Here is a 16,705-nt window from a genome sequence, read left to right on the forward strand (position 1 = left end):
CATTGTTTCTATGTAAGTTTCCTATAAATTCAAATTTCAAACATCAATATCTCTTTTTCTACTGATCCGATTTTAATGATTTCTTTACAGAATAGTAGAGAATAGAAAGCTCTACAAGTGGTATGAATCGCAATGTTTTACTGATGAAAATTGTTGAGATATAGAAGGTACAAAATTGCTGGTTTTCCAATTACTTTAAATTTTAAACGTTAATATCTCTTTTTGTAATGTTCTGATTTTAATGAATTCTTTACGAAATTGTGGAGAATAGATAGTTCTATCAACACCCAAAACGGCAATATTCTAGTGAAGATAAGTATTGAAATATGGAAGGTTAAAGTTTTCATTGTTTCTATGTAAGTTTCCTATAAATTAAAATTTCAAACATCAATATCTCTTTTTCTACTGATACGATTTTAATGATTTCTTTACAGAATAGTAGAGAATAGAAAGCTCTACAAGTGGTATGAATCGCAATGTTTTACTCATGAAAATTGTTGAGATATAGAAGGTACAAAATTGCTGGTTTTCCAATTACTTCAAATTTTAAACGTTTATATCTCTTTTTGTAATGTTCTGATTTTAATGAATTCTTTACGATATTGTGGAGAATAGATAGTTCTATCAACACCCAAAACGGCAATATTCTAGTAAAGATACGTATTGAAATATGGAAGGTTAAAGTTTTCATTGTTTCTATGTAAGTTTCCTATAAATTCAAATTTCAAACATCAATATCTCTTTTTCTACTGATCCGATTTTAATGATTTCTTTACAGAATAGTAGAGAATAGATAGCTCTACAGATGATATGAATCGCAATGTTTTACTAATAAGAATTGTTGAGATATAGAAGGTACAAAATTGCTGGTTTTCCAATTACTTCAAAATTTAAACGTTTATATCTCTTTTTGTAATGTTCTGATTTTAATGAATTCTTTACGAAATTGTAGAGAATAGATAGTTCTATCAACACCCAAAACGGCAATATTCTAGTGAAGATACGTACTTAATTATGGAAGGTTAAAGTTTTTATTGTTTCTATGTAAGTTTCCTATACATTCAAATTTCAAACATCTATATCTCTTTTTCTACTGATACGATTTTAATGATTTCTTTACAGAATAGTAGAGAAAAGAAAGCTCTACAAGTGGTATGAATCGCAATGTTTTACTCATGAAAATTGTTGAGATATAGAAGGTACAAAATTGCTGGTTTTCCAATTACTTCAAATTTTAAACGTTTATATCTCTTTTTGTAATGTTCTGATTTTAATGAATTCTTTACGAAATTGTAGAGAATAGATAATTCTATCAACACCCAAAACGGCAATATTCTAGTGAAGATACGTACTGAAATATGGAAGGTTAAAGTTTTCCTTGTTCAAATACATTCAAATTTCAAACATCTATATCTCTTTTTCTACTGATCCGATTTTAATGATTTCTTTACAGAATAGTAGAGAATAGAAAGCTCTACAAGTGGTATGTATCGCAATGTTTTACTCATGAAAATTGTTGAGATATAGAAGGTACAAAATTGCTGCTTTTCCAATTACTTCAAATTTTAAACGTTTATATCTCTTTTTGTAATGTTCTGATTTTAATGAATTCTTTACGAAATTGTAGAGAATAGATAGTTCTATCTACACCTAAAACGGCCATATTCCAGTGAAGATACGTACTGAAATATGGAAGGTTAAAGTTTTCCTTGTTCAAATACATTCAAATTTCAAACATCTATATCTCTTTTTCTACTGATCCGATTTTAATGATTTCTTTACAGAATAGTAGAGAATAGAAAGCTCTACAAGTGGTATGTATCGCAATGTTTTACTCATGAAAATTGTTGAGATATAGAAGGTACAAAATTGCTGCTTTTCCAATTACTTCAAATTTTAAACGTTTATATCTCTTTTTGTAATGTTCTGATTTTAATGAATTCTTTACGATATTGTGGAGAATAGATAGTTCTATCAACACCCAAAACGGCAATATTCTAGTAAAGATACGTATTGAAATATGGAAGGTTAAAGTTTTCATTGTTTCTATGTAAGTTTCTTATACATTCAAATTTCAAACATCTATATCTCTTTTTCTACTGATCCGATTTTAATGATTTCTTTACAGAATAGTAGAGAATAGAAAGCTCTACATGTGGTATGAATCGCAATGTTTTACTGATGAAAATTTTTGAGATATAGAAGGTACAAAATTGCTGCTTTTCCAATTACATCAAAATTAAAATGTTTATATCTCTTTTTGTAATTTTCTGATTTTAATGAATTCTTTACGAAATTGTAGAGAATAGATTGTTCTATCAACACCCAAAACGGCAATATTCTAGTGAAGATACGTACTGAAATATGGAAGGTTAATGTTTTCGATGTTTCTATGTAAGTTTCCTATACATTCAAATTTCAAACATCTATATCTCTATTTCTACTGATCCGATTTTAATGATTTCTTTACAGAATAGTAGAGAATAGAAAGCTCTACAAGTGGTATGTATCGCAATGTTTTACTGATGAAAATTGTTGAGATATAGAAGGTACAAAATTGCTGCTTTTCCAATTACTTCAAATTTTAAACGTTTATATCTCTTTTTGTAATGTTCTGATTTTAATGAATTCTTTACGAAATTGTAGAGAATAGATAATTCTATCAACACCCAAAACGGCAATATTCTAGTGAAGATACGTACTGAAATATGGAATGTTAAAGTTTTCATTGTTTCTATGTAAGTTTCCTATAAATTCAAATTTCAAACATCAATATCTCTTTTTCTACTGATCCGATTTTAATGATTTCTTTACAGAATAGTAGAGAATAGAATGCTCTACAAGTGGTATGAATCGCAATGTTTTACTGATGAAAATTGTTGAGATATAGAAGGTACAAAATTGCTGGTTTTCCAATTACTTCAAATTTTAAACGTTTATATCTCTTTTTGTAATGTTCTGATTTTAATGAATTCTTTACGAAATTGTGGAGAATAGATAGTTCTATCAACACCCAAAACGGCAATATTCTAGTAAAGATACGTATTGAAATATGGAAGGTTAAAGTTTTCATTGTTTCTATGTAAGTTTCCTATAAATTCAAATTTCAAACATCAATATCTCTTTTTCTACTGATCCGATTTTAATGATTTCTTTACAGAATAGTAGAGAATAGAAAGCTCTACAAGTGGTATGAATCGCAATGTTTTACTGATGAAAATTGTTGAGATATAGAAGGTACAAAATTGCTGGTTTTCCAATTACTTTAAATTTTAAACGTTAATATCTCTTTTTGTAATGTTCTGATTTTAATGAATTCTTTACGAAATTGTGGAGAATAGATAGTTCTATCAACACCCAAAACGGCAATATTCTAGTGAAGATAAGTATTGAAATATGGAAGGTTAAAGTTTTCATTGTTTCTATGTAAGTTTCCTATAAATTAAAATTTCAAACATCAATATCTCTTTTTCTACTGATACGATTTTAATGATTTCTTTACAGAATAGTAGAGAATAGAAAGCTCTACAAGTGGTATGAATCGCAATGTTTTACTCATGAAAATTGTTGAGATATAGAAGGTACAAAATTGCTGGTTTTCCAATTACTTCAAATTTTAAACGTTTATATCTCTTTTTGTAATGTTCTGATTTTAATGAATTCTTTACGATATTGTGGAGAATAGATAGTTCTATCAACACCCAAAACGGCAATATTCTAGTAAAGATACGTATTGAAATATGGAAGGTTAAAGTTTTCATTGTTTCTATGTAAGTTTCCTATAAATTCAAATTTCAAACATCAATATCTCTTTTTCTACTGATCCGATTTTAATGATTTCTTTACAGAATAGTAGAGAATAGAAAGCTCTACAAGTGGTATGAATCGCAATGTTTTACTGATGAAAATTGTTGAGATATAGAAGGTACAAAATTGCTGGTTTTCCAATTACTTTAAATTTTAAACGTTAATATCTCTTTTTGTAATGTTCTGATTTTAATGAATTCTTTACGAAATTGTGGAGAATAGATAGTTCTATCAACACCCAAAACGGCAATATTCTAGTGAAGATAAGTATTGAAATATGGAAGGTTAAAGTTTTCATTGTTTCTATGTAAGTTTCCTATAAATTAAAATTTCAAACATCAATATCTCTTTTTCTACTGATACGATTTTAATGATTTCTTTACAGAATAGTAGAGAATAGAAAGCTCTACAAGTGGTATGAATCGCAATGTTTTACTCATGAAAATTGTTGAGATATAGAAGGTACAAAATTGCTGGTTTTCCAATTACTTCAAATTTTAAACGTTTATATCTCTTTTTGTAATGTTCTGATTTTAATGAATTCTTTACGATATTGTGGAGAATAGATAGTTCTATCAACACCCAAAACGGCAATATTCTAGTAAAGATACGTATTGAAATATGGAAGGTTAAAGTTTTCATTGTTTCTATGTAAGTTTCCTATAAATTCAAATTTCAAACATCAATATCTCATTTTCTACTGATCCGATTTTAATGATTTCTTTACAGAATAGTAGAGAATAAAAAGCTCTACAAGTGGTATGAATCGCAATGTTTTACTGATGAAAATTGTTGAGATATAGAAGGTACAAAATTGCTGGTTTTCCAATTACTTCAAATTTTAAACGTTTATATCTCTTTTTGTAATGTTCTGATTTTAATGAATTCTTTACGAAATTGTAGAGAATAGATAATTCTATCAACACCCAAAACGGCAATATTCTAGTGAAGATACATACTGAAATATGGAAGGTTAAAGTTTTCCTTGTTCAAATACATTCAAATTTCAAACATCTATATCTCTTTTTCTACTGATCCGATTTTAATGATTTCTTTACAGAATAGTAGAGAATAGAAAGCTCTACAAGTGGTATGTATCGCAATGTTTTACTCATGAAAATTGTTGAGATATAGAAGGTACAAAATTGCTGCTTTTCCAATTACTTCAAATTTTAAACGTTTATATCTCTTTTTGTAATGTTCTGATTTTAATGAATTCTTTACGAAATTGTAGAGAATAGATAATTCTATCAACACCCAAAACGGCAATATTCTAGTGAAGATACGTACTGAAATATGGAATGTTAAAGTTTTCATTGTTTCTATGTAAGTTTCCTATAAATTCAAATTTCAAACATCAATATCTCTTTTTCTACTGATCCGATTTTAATGATTTCTTTACAGAATAGTAGAGAATAGAATGCTCTACAAGTGGTATGAATCGCAATGTTTTACTGATGAAAATTGTTGAGATATAGAAGGTACAAAATTGCTGGTTTTCCAATTACTTCAAATTTTAAACGTTTATATCTCTTTTTGTAATGTTCTGATTTTAATGAATTCTTTACGAAATTGTGGAGAATAGATAGTTCTATCAACACCCAAAACGGCAATATTCTAGTGAAGATACGTATTGAAATATGGAAGGTTAAAGTTTTCATTGTTTCTATGTAAGTTTCCTATAAATTCAAATTTCAAACATCAATATCTCTTTTTCTACTGATACGATTTTAATGATTTCTTTACGGAATAATAGAGAATAGAAAGCTCTACAAGTGGTATGAATCGCAATGTTTTACTGATGAAAATTGTTGAGATATAGAAGGTACAAAATTGCTGGTTTTCCAATTACTTCAAATTTTAAACGTTTATATCTCTTTTTGTAATGTTCTGATTTTAATGAATTCTTTACGAAATTGTAGAGAATAGATAATTCTATCAACACCCAAAACGGCAATATTCTAGTGAAGATACGTACTGAAATATGGAAGGTTAAAGTTTTCATTGTTTCTATGTAAGTTTCCTATAAATTCAAAGTTCAAACATCAATATCTCTTTTTCTACTGATCCGATTTTAATGATTTCTTTACAGAATAGTAGAGAATAGAAAGCTCTACAAGTGGTATGAATCGCAATGTTTTACTGATGAAAATTGTTGAGATATAGAAGGTACAAAATTGCTGGTTTTCCAATTACTTCAAATTTTAAACGTTAATATCTCTTTTTGTAATGTTCTGATTTTAATGAATTCTTTACGAAAGTGTAGAGAATAGATAATTCTATCAACACCCAAAACGGCAATATTCTAGTGAAGATACGTACTGAAATATGGAAGGTTAAAGTTTTCCTTGTTCAAATACATTCAAATTTCAAATATCTATATCTCTTTTTCTACTGATCCGATTTTAATGATTTCTTTACAGAATAGTAGAGAATAGAAAGCTCTACAAGTGGTATGTATCGCAATGTTTTACTCATGAAAATTGTTGAGATATAAAAGGTACAAAATTGCTGGTTTTCCAATTACTTCAAATTTTAAACGTTTATATCTCTTTTTGTAATGTTCTGATTTTAATGAATTCTTTACGAAATTGTGGAGAACAGATAGTTCTATCAACACCCAAAACGGCAATATTCTAGTGAAGATAAGTATTGAAATATGGAAGGTTAAAGTTTTCATTGTTTCTATGTAAGTTTCCTATAAAATAAAATTTCAAACATCAATATCTCTTTTTCTACTGATCCGATTTTAATGATTTCTTTACAGAATAGTAGAGAATAGAAAGCTCTACAAGTGGTATGTATCGCAATTTTTTACTCACGAAAATTGTTGAGATATAGAAGGTACAAAATTGCTGGTTTTCCAATTACTTCAAATTTTAAACGTTTATATCTCTTTTTGTAATGTTCTGATTTTAATGAATTCTTTACGAAATTGTAGAGAATAGATAGTTCTATCTACACCCAAAACGGCAATATTCTAGTGAAGATACGTACTGAAATATGGAAGGTTAAAGTTTTCATTGTTTCTATGTAAGTTTCCTATACATTCAAATTTCAAACATCTATATTTCTTTTTCTACTGATCCGATTTTAATGATTTCTTTACGGAATAGTGAATAGAAAGCTCTACAAGTGGATTGAATCTCAATGTTTTACTGATGAAAATTGTTGAGATATAGAAGGTACAAAATTGCTGGTTTTCCAATTACTTCAAATTTTAAACGTTTATATCTCTTTTTGTAATGTTCTGATTTTAATGAATTCTTTACGAAATTGTAGAGAATAGATAATTCTATCAACACCCAAAACGGCAATATTCTAGTGAAGATACGTACTGAAATATGGAAGGTTAAAGTTTTCATTGTTTCTATGTAAGTTTCCTATACATTCAAATTTCAAACATCTATATCTCTTTTTCTACTGATCCGATTTTAATGATTTCTTTACAGAATAGTAGAGAATAGAAAGCTCTACAAGCGGTATGAATTGCAATGTTTTACTGATGAAAATTGTTGAGATATAAAAGGTACAAAATTGCTGGTTTTCCAATTACTTCAAATTTTAAACGTTTATATCTCTTTTTGTAATGTTCTGATTTTAATGAATTCTTTACGAAATTGTGGAGAATAGATAGTCCTATCAACACCCAAAACGGCAATATTCTAGTGAAGATTAGTATTGAAATATGGAAGGTTAAAGTTTTCATTGTTTCTATGTAAGTTTCCTATAAACTAAAATTTCAAACATCAATATCTCTTTTTCTACTGATACGATTTTAATGATTTCTTTACAGAATAGTAGAGAATAGAAAGCTCTACAAGTGGTATGTATCGCAATGTTTTACTCATGAAAATTGTTGAGATATAAAAGGTACAAAATTGCTGGTTTTCCAATTACTTCAAATTTTAAACGTTTATATCTCTTTTTGTAATGTTCTGATTTTAATGAATTCTTTACGAAATTGTAGAGAATAGATAATTCTATCAACGCCCAAAACGGCAATATTCTAGTGAAGATACGTACTGAAATATGGAATGTTAAAGTTTTCATTGTTTCTATGTAAGTTTCCTATAAATTCAAATTTCAAACATCAATATCTCTTTTTCTACTAATCCGATTTTAATGATTTCTTTACAGAATAGTAGAGAATAGAAAGCTCTACAAGCGGTAAGAATTGCAATGTTTTACTGATGAAAATTCTTGAGATATAGAAGGTACAAAATTGCTGGTTTTCCAATTACTTCAAATTTTAAACGTTTATATCTCTTTTTGTAATGTTCTGATTTTAATGAATTCTTTACGAAATTGTGGAGAACAGATAGTTCTATCAACACCCAAAACGGCAATATTCTAGTGAAGATAAGTATTGAAATATGGAAGGTTAAAGTTTTCATTGTTTCTATGTAAGTTTCCTATAAAATAAAATTTCAAACATCAATATCTCTTTTTCTACTGATCCGATTTTAATGATTTCTTTACAGAATAGTAGAGAATAGAAAGCTCTACAAGTGGTATGTATCGCAATTTTTTACTCACGAAAATTGTTGAGATATAGAAGGTACAAAATTGCTGGTTTTCCAATTACTTCAAATTTTAAACGTTTATATCTCTTTTTGTAATGTTCTGATTTTAATGAATTCTTTACGAAATTGTAGAGAATAGATAGTTCTATCTACACCCAAAACGGCAATATTCTAGTGAAGATACGTACTGAAATATGGAAGGTTAAAGTTTTCATTGTTTCTATGTAAGTTTCCTATACATTCAAATTTCAAACATCTATATTTCTTTTTCTACTGATCCGATTTTAATGATTTCTTTACGGAATAGTGAATAGAAAGCTCTACAAGTGGATTGAATCTCAATGTTTTACTGATGAAAATTGTTGAGATATAGAAGGTACAAAATTGCTGGTTTTCCAATTACTTCAAATTTTAAACGTTTATATCTCTTTTTGTAATGTTCTGATTTTAATGAATTCTTTACGAAATTGTAGAGAATAGATAATTCTATCAACACCCAAAACGGCAATATTCTAGTGAAGATACGTACTGAAATATGGAAGGTTAAAGTTTTCATTGTTTCTATGTAAGTTTCCTATACATTCAAATTTCAAACATCTATATCTCTTTTTCTACTGATCCGATTTTAATGATTTCTTTACAGAATAGTAGAGAATAGAAAGCTCTACAAGCGGTATGAATTGCAATGTTTTACTGATGAAAATTGTTGAGATATAAAAGGTACAAAATTGCTGGTTTTCCAATTACTTCAAATTTTAAACGTTTATATCTCTTTTTGTAATGTTCTGATTTTAATGAATTCTTTACGAAATTGTGGAGAATAGATAGTCCTATCAACACCCAAAACGGCAATATTCTAGTGAAGATTAGTATTGAAATATGGAAGGTTAAAGTTTTCATTGTTTCTATGTAAGTTTCCTATAAACTAAAATTTCAAACATCAATATCTCTTTTTCTACTGATACGATTTTAATGATTTCTTTACAGAATAGTAGAGAATAGAAAGCTCTACAAGTGGTATGAATCGCAATGTTTTACTCATGAAAATTGTTGAGATATAGAAGGTACAAAATTGCTGCTTTTCCAATTACTTCAAATTTTAAACGTTTAATCTCTTTTTGTAATGTTCTGATTTTAATGAATTCTTTACGAAATTGTAGAGAATAGATAATTCTATCAACACCCAAAACGGCAATATTCTAGTAAAGATACGTATTGAAATTATGGAAGGTTAAAGTTTTCATTGTTTCTATGTAAGTTTCCTAAAAATTCAAATTTCAAACATCAATATCTCTTTTTCTACTGATCCGATTTTAATGATTTCTTTACAGAATAGTAGAGAATAGAAAGCTCTACAAGTGGTATGAATCGCAATGTTTTACTCATGAAAATTGTTGAGATATAGAAGGTACAAAATTGCTGGTTTTCCAATTACTTCAAATTTTAAACGTTTATATCTCTTTTTGTAATGTTCTGATTTTAATGAATTCTTTACGAAATTGTAGAGAATAGATAGTTCTATCAACACCCAAAACGGCAATATTCTAGTGAAGATACGTACTTAATTATGGTAGGTTAAAGTTTTCATTGTTTCTATGTAAGTTTCCTATACATTCAAATTTCAAACATCTATATCTCTTTTTCTACTGATCCGATTTTAATGATTTCTTTACAGAATAGTAGAGAATAGAAAACTCTACATGTGGTATGAATCGCAATGTTTTACTGATGAAAATTGTTGAGATATAGAAGGTAAAAAATTGCTGCTTTTCCAATTACATCAAATTTAAAATGTTTATATCTTTTTTTGTAATTTTCTGATTTTAATGAATTCTTTACGAAATTGTAGAGAATAGATAGTTCTATCAACACCGAAAACGGCAATATTCTAGTGAAGATACGTACTGAAATATGGAAGGTTAATGTTTTCGATGTTTCTATGTAAGTTTCCTATACATTCAAATTTCAAACATCTATATCTCTATTTCAACTGATCCGATTTTAATGATTTCTTTACAGAATAGTAGAGAATAGAAAGCTCTACAAGTGGTATGAATCGCACTGTTTTACTGATAAAAATTGTTGAGATATAGAAGGTACAAAATTGCTGGTTTTCCAATTACTTCAAATTTTAAACGTTTATATCTCTTTTTGTAATGTTCTGATTTTAATGAATTCTTTACGATATTGTGGAGAATAGATAGTTCTATCAACACCCAAAACGGCAATATTCTAGTAAAGATACGTATTGAAATATGGAAGGTTAAAGTTTTCATTGTTTCTATGTAAGTTTCTTATACATTCAAATTTCAAACATCTATATCTCTTTTTCTACTGATCCGATTTTAATGATTTCTTTACAGAATAGTAGAGAATAGAAAGCTCTACATGTGGTATGAATCGCAATGTTTTACTGATGAAAATTTTTGAGATATAGAAGGTACAAAATTGCTGCTTTTCCAATTACATCAAAATTAAAATGTTTATATCTCTTTTTGTAATTTTCTGATTTTAATGAATTCTTTACGAAATTGTAGAGAATAGATTGTTCTATCAACACCCAAAACGGCAATATTCTAGTGAAGATACGTACTGAAATATGGAAGGTTAATGTTTTCGATGTTTCTATGTAAGTTTCCTATACATTCAAATTTCAAACATCTATATCTCTATTTCTACTGATCCGATTTTAATGATTTCTTTACAGAATAGTAGAGAATAGAAAGCTCTACAAGTGGTATGTATCGCAATGTTTTACTGATGAAAATTGTTGAGATATAGAAGGTACAAAATTGCTGCTTTTCCAATTACTTCAAATTTTAAACGTTTATATCTCTTTTTGTAATGTTCTGATTTTAATGAATTCTTTACGAAATTGTAGAGAATAGATAATTCTATCAACACCCAAAACGGCAATATTCTAGTGAAGATACGTACTGAAATATGGAATGTTAAAGTTTTCATTGTTTCTATGTAAGTTTCCTATAAATTCAAATTTCAAACATCAATATCTCTTTTTCTACTGATACGATTTTAATGATTTCTTTACAGAATAGTAGAGAATAGAAAGCTCTACAAGTGGTATGAATCGCAATGTTTTACTGATGAAAATTGTTGAGATATAGAAGGTACAAAATTGCTGGTTTTCCAATTACTTCAAATTTTAAACGTTTATATCTCTTTTTGTAATGTTCTGATTTTAATGAATTCTTTACGATATTGTGGAGAATAGATAGTTCTATCAACACCCAAAACGGCAATATTCTAGTAAAGATACGTATTGAAATATGGAAGGTTAAAGTTTTCATTGTTTCTATGTAAGTTTCCTATAAATTCAAATTTCAAACATCAATATCTCTTTTTCTACTGATCCGATTTTAATGATTTCTTTACAGAATAGTAGAGAATAGAAAGCTCTACAAGTGGTATGAATCGCAATGTTTTACTGATGAAAATTGTTGAGATATAGAAGGTACAAAATTGCTGGTTTTCCAATTACTTTAAATTTTAAACGTTAATATCTCTTTTTGTAATGTTCTGATTTTAATGAATTCTTTACGAAATTGTAGAGAATAGATAATTCTATCAACACCCAAAACGGCAATATTCTAGTGAAGATACGTACTGAAATATGGAAGGTTAAAGTTTTCCTTGTTCAAATACATTCAAATTTCAAACATCTATATCTCTTTTTCTACTGATCCGATTTTAATGATTTCTTTACAGAATAGTAGAGAATAGAAAGCTCTACAAGTGGTATGTATCGCAATGTTTTACTCATGAAAATTGTTGAGATATAGAAGGTACAAAATTGCTGCTTTTCCAATTACTTCAAATTTTAAACGTTTATATCTCTTTTTGTAATGTTCTGATTTTAATGAATTCTTTACGAAATTGTAGAGAATAGATAATTCTATCAACACCCAAAACGGCAATATTCTAGTGAAGATACGTACTGAAATATGGAAGGTTAAAGTTTTCATTGTTTCTATGTAAGTTTCCTATACATTCAAATTTCAAACATCTATATCTCTTTTTCTACTGATCCGATTTTAATGATTTCTTTACAGAATAGTAGAGAATAGAAAGCTCTACAAGCGGTATGAATTGCAATGTTTTACTGATGAAAATTGTTGAGATATAAAAGGTACAAAATTGCTGGTTTTCCAATTACTTCAAATTTTAAACGTTTATATCTCTTTTTGTAATGTTCTGATTTTAATGAATTCTTTACGAAATTGTGGAGAATAGATAGTCCTATCAACACCCAAAACGGCAATATTCTAGTGAAGATTAGTATTGAAATATGGAAGGTTAAAGTTTTCATTGTTTCTATGTAAGTTTCCTATAAACTAAAATTTCAAACATCAATATCTCTTTTTCTACTGATACGATTTTAATGATTTCTTTACAGAATAGTAGAGAATAGAAAGCTCTACAAGTGGTATGAATCGCAATGTTTTACTGATGAAAATTGTTGAGATATAGAAGGTACAAAATTGCTGGTTTTCCAATTACTTTAAATTTTAAACGTTAATATCTCTTTTTGTAATGTTCTGATTTTAATGAATTCTTTACGAAATTGTGGAGAATAGATAGTTCTATCAACACCCAAAACGGCAATATTCTAGTGAAGATAAGTATTGAAATATGGAAGGTTAAAGTTTTCATTGTTTCTATGTAAGTTTCCTATAAATTAAAATTTCAAACATCAATATCTCTTTTTCTACTGATACGATTTTAATGATTTCTTTACAGAATAGTAGAGAATAGAAAGCTCTACAAGTGGTATGAATCGCAATGTTTTACTCATGAAAATTGTTGAGATATAGAAGGTACAAAATTGCTGGTTTTCCAATTACTTCAAATTTTAAACGTTTATATCTCTTTTTGTAATGTTCTGATTTTAATGAATTCTTTACGATATTGTGGAGAATAGATAGTTCTATCAACACCCAAAACGGCAATATCCTAGTAAAGATACGTATTGAAATATGGAAGGTTAAAGTTTTCATTGTTTCTATGTAAGTTTCCTATAAATTCAAATTTCAAACATCAATATCTCATTTTCTACTGATCCGATTTTAATGATTTCTTTACAGAATAGTAGAGAATAAAAAGCTCTACAAGTGGTATGAATCGCAATGTTTTACTGATGAAAATTGTTGAGATATAGAAGGTACAAAATTGCTGGTTTTCCAATTACTTCAAATTTTAAACGTTTATATCTCTTTTTGTAATGTTCTGATTTTAATGAATTCTTTACGAAATTGTAGAGAATAGATAATTCTATCAACACCCAAAACGGCAATATTCTAGTGAAGATACATACTGAAATATGGAAGGTTAAAGTTTTCCTTGTTCAAATACATTCAAATTTCAAACATCTATATCTCTTTTTCTACTGATCCGATTTTAATGATTTCTTTACAGAATAGTAGAGAATAGAAAGCTCTACAAGTGGTATGTATCGCAATGTTTTACTCATGAAAATTGTTGAGATATAGAAGGTACAAAATTGCTGCTTTTCCAATTACTTCAAATTTTAAACGTTTATATCTCTTTTTGTAATGTTCTGATTTTAATGAATTCTTTACGAAATTGTAGAGAATAGATAATTCTATCAACACCCAAAACGGCAATATTCTAGTGAAGATACGTACTGAAATATGGAATGTTAAAGTTTTCATTGTTTCTATGTAAGTTTCCTATAAATTCAAATTTCAAACATCAATATCTCTTTTTCTACTGATCCGATTTTAATGATTTCTTTACAGAATAGTAGAGAATAGAATGCTCTACAAGTGGTATGAATCGCAATGTTTTACTGATGAAAATTGTTGAGATATAGAAGGTACAAAATTGCTGGTTTTCCAATTACTTCAAATTTTAAACGTTTATATCTCTTTTTGTAATGTTCTGATTTTAATGAATTCTTTACGAAATTGTGGAGAATAGATAGTTCTATCAACACCCAAAACGGCAATATTCTAGTGAAGATACGTATTGAAATATGGAAGGTTAAAGTTTTCATTGTTTCTATGTAAGTTTCCTATAAATTCAAATTTCAAACATCAATATCTCTTTTTCTACTGATACGATTTTAATGATTTCTTTACGGAATAATAGAGAATAGAAAGCTCTACAAGTGGTATGAATCGCAATGTTTTACTGATGAAAATTGTTGAGATATAGAAGGTACAAAATTGTTGGTTTTCCAATTACTTCAAATTTTAAACGTTTATATCTCTTTTTGTAATGTTCTGATTTTAATGAATTCTTTACGAAATTGTAGAGAATAGATAATTCTATCAACACCCAAAACGGCAATATTCTAGTGAAGATACGTACTGAAATATGGAAGGTTAAAGTTTTCATTGTTTCTATGTAAGTTTCATATAAATTCAAAGTTCAAACATCAATATCTCTTTTTCTACTGATCCGATTTTAATGATTTCTTTACAGAATAGTAGAGAATAGAAAGCTCTACAAGTGGTATGAATCGCAATGTTTTACTGATGAAAATTGTTGAGATATAGAAAGTACAAAATTGCTGGTTTTCCAATTACTTCAAATTTTAAACGTTAATATCTCTTTTTGTAATGTTCTGATTTTAATGAATTCTTTACGAAAGTGTAGAGAATAGATAATTCTATCAACACCCAAAACGGCAATATTCTAGTGAAGATACGTACTGAAATATGGAAGGTTAAAGTTTTCCTTGTTCAAATACATTCAAATTTCAAATATCTATATCTCTTTTTCTACTGATCCGATTTTAATGATTTCTTTACAGAATAGTAGAGAATAGAAAGCTCTACAAGTGGTATGTATCGCAATGTTTTACTCATGAAAATTGTTGAGATATAAAAGGTACAAAATTGCTGGTTTTCCAATTACTTCAAATTTTAAACGTTTATATCTCTTTTTGTAATGTTCTGATTTTAATGAATTCTTTACGAAATTGTAGAGAATAGATAATTCTATCAACGCCCAAAACGGCAATATTCTAGTGAAGATACGTACTGAAATATGGAATGTTAAAGTTTTCATTGTTTCTATGTAAGTTTCCTATAAATTCAAATTTCAAACATCAATATCTCTTTTTCTACTAATCCGATTTTAATGATTTCTTTACAGAATAGTAGAGAATAGAAAGCTCTACAAGCGGTAAGAATTGCAATGTTTTACTGATGAAAATTCTTGAGATATAGAAGGTACAAAATTGCTGGTTTTCCAATTACTTCAAATTTTAAACGTTTATATCTCTTTTTGTAATGTTCTGATTTTAATGAATTCTTTACGAAATTGTGGAGAACAGATAGTTCTATCAACACCCAAAACGGCAATATTCTAGTGAAGATAAGTATTGAAATATGGAAGGTTAAAGTTTTCATTGTTTCTATGTAAGTTTCCTATAAAATAAAATTTCAAACATCAATATCTCTTTTTCTACTGATCCGATTTTAATGATTTCTTTACAGAATAGTAGAGAATAGAAAGCTCTACAAGTGGTATGTATCGCAATTTTTTACTCACGAAAATTGTTGAGATATAGAAGGTACAAAATTGCTGGTTTTCCAATTACTTCAAATTTTAAACGTTTATATCTCTTTTTGTAATGTTCTGATTTTAATGAATTCTTTACGAAATTGTAGAGAATAGATAGTTCTATCTACACCCAAAACGGCAATATTCTAGTGAAGATACGTACTGAAATATGGAAGGTTAAAGTTTTCATTGTTTCTATGTAAGTTTCCTATACATTCAAATTTCAAACATCTATATTTCTTTTTCTACTGATCCGATTTTAATGATTTCTTTACGGAATAGTGAATAGAAAGCTCTACAAGTGGATTGAATCTCAATGTTTTACTGATGAAAATTGTTGAGATATAGAAGGTACAAAATTGCTGGTTTTCCAATTACTTCAAATTTTAAACGTTTATATCTCTTTTTGTAATGTTCTGATTTTAATGAATTCTTTACGAAATTGTAGAGAATAGATAATTCTATCAACACCCAAAACGGCAATATTCTAGTGAAGATACGTACTGAAATATGGAAGGTTAAAGTTTTCATTGTTTCTATGTAAGTTTCCTATACATTCAAATTTCAAACATCTATATCTCTTTTTCTACTGATCCGATTTTAATGATTTCTTTACAGAATAGTAGAGAATAGAAAGCTCTACAAGCGGTATGAATTGCAATGTTTTACTGATGAAAATTGTTGAGATATAAAAGGTACAAAATTGCTGGTTTTCCAATTACTTCAAATTTTAAACGTTTATATCTCTTTTTGTAATGTTCTGATTTTAATGAATTCTTTACGAAATTGTGGAGAATAGATAGTCCTATCAACACCCAAAA

This window comes from Rhodnius prolixus, unplaced genomic scaffold (genome assembly GCF_049639745.1).
Source record: "Rhodnius prolixus isolate KJV_2025 unplaced genomic scaffold, Rpr scaffold_8, whole genome shotgun sequence".
In the NCBI taxonomy this organism is placed as follows: domain Eukaryota; kingdom Metazoa; phylum Arthropoda; class Insecta; order Hemiptera; family Reduviidae; genus Rhodnius; species Rhodnius prolixus.